A 7,109-nucleotide genomic window follows, 5' to 3' on the forward strand; every position below is an offset into this window, starting at 1 on the left:
CGCCAACTCGCTCCATGCGTAAATCACTAGCTCATGGTCTTAGCCGTTGGACCACGCTTTTACGAGGATCGCGCTGCAACATAGCTTCAAGTACCCTCTCCCGGCTAGCTAAACAGCAGATTTAAGGGGCCATTGTGGAACCCCTAATTGGGTTATAAAATTTTGCTTCGGTAGAGGGGTCCGGCACATAGAGGCCTATATTCGGTCCGAGTTTGAAAATTATAACTTAATAATAAAGGGAAGTAGGTTGACTTGAAATTTGATCCTTTTTCCCGCCATTTTATTTTATTTTATTTTTTATTCCATTATGCTTTCTTTCACAAAGAGACACCCTTGATTTTATACTTAGAACAACATATTTTACCTGTTAAACTATCATAAAAGTATTGTAAAAGGAGTTTAAAAAAATAATATAATAAAAATAAAATAATTTTCAGAGATTTTACCAGTTTTTAAGCATTATTTGAAATTTCCCGAATAAAAAATTTTTTTTTCCTTATAGGATCCTTTAATGTATCGAAAAAAAATTAAATAAGTAATATAATGTAAAATAAACAAAATAAGAAAAAATTTAAAAAAATTAAAAATTGATCACAGCAGGGGTTTGAACCACCGCCCCCTCGCTCCATGCGTAAACCACTAGCTCATGGTCTTAGCCGTTGGGCCACGCTTATACGAGGATCGCGCTACAACATAGCTTCAAGAACCCTCTACCGGTTTGCTAAACAGAAGATTTACGGGGCCATTGCGACGCCCCTAATTGGGTTATAAAATTTTGCTTTGGTAGAGGGGTCTGGCACATAGAGGCCTATATTCGGTCCGAGTTTGAAAATTATAACTTAATATTAAAGAGAAGTAGATTGGCTTGAAATTTGATCCTTTTACCGCCATTTTATTTTATTTTATTTTTTATTCCATTACGCTATCTTTCACAAAGAGACACCCTTGATTTTATACTTAGAACAACATATTTTACCTGTTAAACTATCATAAAAGTATTGTAAAAGGAGTTTAAAAAAATAATATAATAAAAATAAACTAATTTTCCGGGATTTTACCAGTTTTTAAGAGTTATTTGAAATTTCCCGAATAAAAATTTTTTTTTCCTTATAGGATCCTTTAATGTATCGAAAAACACATTAAATAAGTAATATAATGTAAAATAAACAAAATAAGAAAAAATTAAAAAAAATTAAAAATTGATCACAGCAGGGATTTGAACCACCGCCCCCTCGCTCCATGCGTAAATCACTAGCTCATGGTCTTAGCCGTTGGGCCACGCTTATACGAGAATCGCGCTACAACATAGCTTCAAGAACCCTCGACCGGTTTGCTAAACAGAAGTTTTAGGGGGCCATTGCGACGCCCCTAATTGGGTTATAAAATTTTGCTTTGGTAGAGGGGTCTGGCACATAGAGGCCTATATTCGGTCCGAGTTTGAAAATTATAACTTAATATTATAGAGAAGTAGGTTGGCTTGAAATTTGATCCTTTTTCCGCCATTTTATTTTATTTTATTTTTTATTCCATAATGTAAAATAAACAAAATAAGAAAAATATAAAAAAAATTAAAACATGATCACAGCAGGGGTTTGAACCAACGCCCCCTCGCTCCATGCGTAAATCACTAGCTCATGGTCTTAGCCGTTGGACCACGTTTATACGAGGATCGCGCTACAACATAGCTTCAAGTACCCTCTCCCGGCTTGCTAAACAGAAGACTTAAGGGGCCATTGTGGCCCCCCTAATTGGGTTATAAAATTTTGCTTTTGTAGAGGGGTCCGGCACATAGAGGCCTATATTCGGTGCGAGTTTGAAAATTATAACTTAATAATAAAGGGAAGTAGGTTGGCTTGAAATTTGATCCTTTTTCCCGCCATTTTATTTTATTTTATTTTTTTATTCCAATATGCTTTCTTTCACAAAGAGACACCCTTGATTTTATACTTAGAACAACATTTTTTACCTGTTAAACTATCATGAAAGTATTGTAAAAGGAGTTTAAAAAAATAATATAATAAAAATAAACTAATTTTCCGAGATTTTACCAGTTTTTAAGCATTATTTGAAATTTCCCGAATAAAAATTTTTTTTCCTTATAGGATCCTTTAATGTATCGAAAAACACATTAAATACATAATAGAATGTAAAATAAACAAAACAAGAAAAATATAAAAAAAATTAAAAATTGACTATAGCTGGGGTTTGAACCAACGCACCTCGCTCCATGCGTAAATCACTAGCTCATGGTCTTAGCCGTTCGACCACGCTTATACGAGGATCGCGCTACAACATAGCTTCAAGTACCCTCTCCCGGCTTGCTAAACAGAAGACTTAAGGAGCCATTGTGGCCCCCCTAATTGGGTTATAAAATTTTGCTTTGGTAGAGGGGTCCGGCACATAGAGGCCTATATTCGGTGCGAGTTTGAAAATTATAACTTAATAATAAAGGGAAGTAGGTTGGCTTGAAATCTGATCCTTTTTCCCGACATTTTATTTTATTTTATTTTTTTATTCCAATATGCTTTCTTTCACAAAGAGACACCCTTGATTTTATACTTAGAACAACATATTTTACCTGTTAAACTATCATGAAAGTATTGTAAAAGGAGTTTAAAAAAATAATATAATAAAAATAAACTAATTTTCCGAGATTTTACCAGTTTTTAAGCATTATTTGAAATTTCCCGAATAAAACTTTTTTTTTTCCTTATAGGATCCTTTAATGTATCGAAAAACACATTAAATAAATAATATAATGTAAAATAAACAAAATAAGAAAAATATAAAAAAAATTAAAGATTGACCATAGCTGGGGTTTGAACCAACGCCCCCTCGCTCCATGCGTAAATCACTAGCTCATGGCCTTAGACGTTGGACCACGTTTATACGAGGATCGCGCTTCAACATAGCTTCAAGTACCCTCTCCCGGCTTGCTAAGCAGAAGACTTAGGGGGCCATTGCGACCCCCCTAATTGGGTTATAAAATTTTGCTTTGGTAGAGGGGTCTGACACATAGAGGCCTATATTCGGTCCGAGTTTGAAAATTATAACTTAATAATAAAGGGAAGTAGGATGGTTTGAAATTTGATCCTTTTTCCCGCCATTTTATTTTATTTTATTTTTTATTCCATTATGTTTTCTTTCACAAAGAGACACCCTTGATTTTATACTTAGAACAACAAATTTCACCTGTTAAACTATCATGAAAGTATTGTAAAAGGAGTTTAAAAAAATAATATAATAAAAATAAACTAATTTTCCGGGATTTTACCAGTTTTTAAGAGTTATTTGAAATTTCCCGAATAAAAATTTTTTTTCCTTATAGGATCATTTAATGTATTGAAAAACACATTAAATAAATAATATAATGTAAAATAAACAAAATAAGAAAAAATTAAAAAAGTTTAAAAATTGACTACAGCTGGGGTTTGAACCAACGCCCCCTCGCTCCATGCGTAAATCACTAGCTCATGGTCTTAGACGTTGGACCACGTTTATACGAGGATCCCGCTACAACATAGCTTCAAGTACCCTCTCCCGGCTTGATAAGCAGAAGACTTAGGGGGCCATTGCTACCCCCCTAATTGGGTTATAAAATTTTGCTTTGGTAGAGGGGTCTGACACATAGAGGCCTATATTCGATCCGAGTTTGAAAATTATAACTTAATAATTAAGGGAAGTAGGTTGGTTTGAAATTTGATCCTTTTTAACCGCCATTTTATTTTATTTTATTTTTTTATTCCATTGTGCTTTCTTTCACAAAGATACACCCTTGATTTTATACTTAGAACAACATATTTTACCTGTTAAACTATCATGAAAGTATTGTAAAAGGAGTTTAAAAAAATAATATAATAAAAATAAACTAATTTTCCGAGATTTTACCAGTTTTTAAGCATTATTTGAAATTTCCCGAATAAAAATTTTTTTTTCCTTATAGGATCCTTTAATGTATCGCAAAACACATTAAATAAATAATATAATGTAAAATAAACAAAATAAGAAAAATATGAAAAAAAATTAAAAATTGACCATAGCTGGGGTTTGAACCAACGCCCCCTCGCTCCATGCGTAAATCACTAGCTCATGGTCTTAGCCGTTGGACCACGTTTATACGAGGATCGCGCTACAACATAGCTTCAAGTACCCTCCCCCGGCTTGCTAAACAGAAGACTTAGGGGGCCATTACGACCCCCCTAATTGGGTTATAAAATTTTGCTTTGGTAGAGGGGTCTGGCACATAGAGGCCTATATTCGATCCGAGTTTGAAAGTTATAACTTAATAATAAAGGGAAGTAGGTTGGTTTGAAATCTGATCCTTTTTCCCGCCATTTTATTTTATTTTATTTTTTTATTCCATTATGCTTTCTTTCACAAAGAGACACCCTTGATTTTATACTTAGAACAACATATTTTACCTGTTAAACTATCATGAAAGTATTGTAAAAGGAGTTTAAAAAAATAATATATTAAAAATAAACTAATTTTCCGAGATTTTACCAGTTTTTAAGCATTATTTGAAATTTCCCGAATAAAAAATTTTTTTTCCTTATAGGATCCTTTAATGTATCGTGAAAACACATTAAATAAATAATATAATGTAAAATAAACAAAACAAGAAAAATATAAAAAAAATTAAAAAATAGCTGGGGTTTGAACCAACGCCCCCTCGCTCCATGCGTAAATCACTAGCTCATGGTCTTAGTCGTTGGACCACGCTTATGCGAGGATAGCGCTACAACATAGCTTCAAGTTCCCTCTCCCGGCTTGCTAAACAGAAGACTTAAGGGGCCATTGTGGCCCCCTAATTGGGTTATAAAATTTTGCTTTGGTAGAGGGGTCCGGCACATAGAGGCCTATATTCGATGCGAGTTTGAAAATTATAACTAAATAATAAAGGGAAGTAGGTTGGCTTGAAAATTGATCCTTTTTCCCGCCATTTTATTTTATTTTATTTTGTATTCCATTATGCTTTCTTTCACAAAGAGACACCCTTGATTTTATACATAGAACAACATATTTCACCTGTTAAACTATCATGAAAGTATTGTAAAAGGAGTTTAAAAAAATAATATAATAAAAATAAACTAATTTTCCGGGATTTTACCAGTTTTTAAGAGTTATTTGAAATTTCACGAAATAAAAATTTTTTTTTCCTTATAGGATCGTTTAATGTATTGAAAAACACATTAAATATATAATATAATGTAAAATAAACAAAATAAGAAAAAATTAAAAAAATTTAAAAATTGCCCACAGCCGGGGTTTGATCCAACGCCCCCTTGCTCCATCCGTAAATCACTAGCTCATGGTCTTAGGCGTTGGACCACGTTTATACGAGGATCGCGCTACAACATAGCTTCAAGTACCCTCTCCCGGCTTGCTAAACAGAAGACTTAGGGGGCCATTGCGACCCCCCTAATTGGGTTATAAAATTTTGCTTTGGTAGTGGGGTTTGGCACATAGACGCCTATATTCGGTCCGAGTTTGAAAATTATAACTTAATAACAAAGGGAAGTAGGTTGGTTTGAAATTTGATTCTTTTTCCCGCCATTTTTTTTTATTTTATTTTTTTATTCCATTATGCTTTCTTTCACAAAGAGACACCCTTGATTTTATATTTAGAACAACATATTTTATCTGTTAAACTATCATGAAAGTATTGTAAAATGAGTTTAAAAAAATAATATAATAAAAATAAACTAATTTTCCGAGATTTTACCAGTTTTTAAGCATTATTTGAAATTTCCCGAATAAAAATTATTTTTTTCCTTATAGGATCCTTTAATGTATCGAAAAACACATTAAATAAATAATATAATGTAAAATAAACAAAATAAGAAAAATATAAAAAAATTTAAAAATTGAACATAGCTGGGGTTTGAACCAACGCCCCCTTGCTCCTTGCGTAAATAACTAGCTCATGGTCTTTGCCGTTTGACCACGTTTATACGAGGATCGCGCTACAACATAGCTTCAAGTACCCTCTCCCGGCTTGCTTAACTGAAGACCTAAGGTGCCATTGTGGCCCCCCTAATTGGGTTGTAAAAGTTTGCTTTGGTAGAGGGGTCTGGCACATAGAGGCCTATATTCGGTCCGAGTTTGAAAATTATAACTTAATAATAAAGGGAAGTAGGTTGGCTTGAAATTTGATCCTATTTCCCGCCATTTTATTTTATTTTATTTTTTATTCCATTATGCTTCCTTTCACAAAGAGACCCCCCTTATTTTATACTTAGAACAACATATTTCCCCTGTTAAACTATCATGAAAGTATTGTAAAAGGAGTTTAAAAAAATAATATAATAAAAATAAACTATTTTTCCGAGATTTTACCAGTTTTTAAGCATTATTTGAAATTTCCCGAAAAAAAATTTTTTTTTCCTTATAGGATCCTTTAATGTATCGAAAAACACATTAAATAAATAATATAATGTAAAATAAACAAAATAAGAAAAATATAAAAAAAATTAAAAATTGACCATAGCTGGGGTTTGAACCAACGCCCCCTTGCTCCATGCGTAAATCACTAGTTCTTGGTCTTTGCCGTTGGACCACGCTTATACGAGGATCGCGCTACAACATAGCTTCAAGTACCCTCTCCCGGCTTGCTAAACAGAAGACTTAAGGTGCCATTGTGGCCCCCCTAATTGGGTTATAAAAGTTTGCTTTGGTAGAGGGGTCCGGCACATTGAGGCCTATATTCGGTCCGAGTTTGAAAATTATAACTTAATAATAAAGGGAAGTAGGTTGGCTTGAAATTTGATCCTTTTTCCCGCCATTTTATTTTATTTTATTTTTTATTCCATTATGCTTTCTTTCACAAAGAGACACCCTTGATTTTATACTTAGAACAACATATTTCACCTGTTAAACTATCATGAAAGTATTGTAAAAGGAGTTTAAAAAAATAATATAATAAAAATAAACTATTTTTCCGAGATTTTACCAGTTTTTAAGCATTATTTAAAATTTCCCGAATAAAATTTTTTTTTTCCTTATAGGATCCTTTAATGTATCGAAAAACACATTAAATAAATAATATAATGTAAAATAAACAAAACAAGAAAAATATAAAAAAAATTAAAAATTGACCATAGCTGGGG

The sequence above is a fragment of the Parasteatoda tepidariorum genome, chromosome 6, assembly GCF_982258835.1.
Source record: "Parasteatoda tepidariorum strain Cologne lab strain chromosome 6, Ptep-v5.0, whole genome shotgun sequence".
NCBI lineage: Eukaryota > Metazoa > Arthropoda > Arachnida > Araneae > Theridiidae > Parasteatoda > Parasteatoda tepidariorum.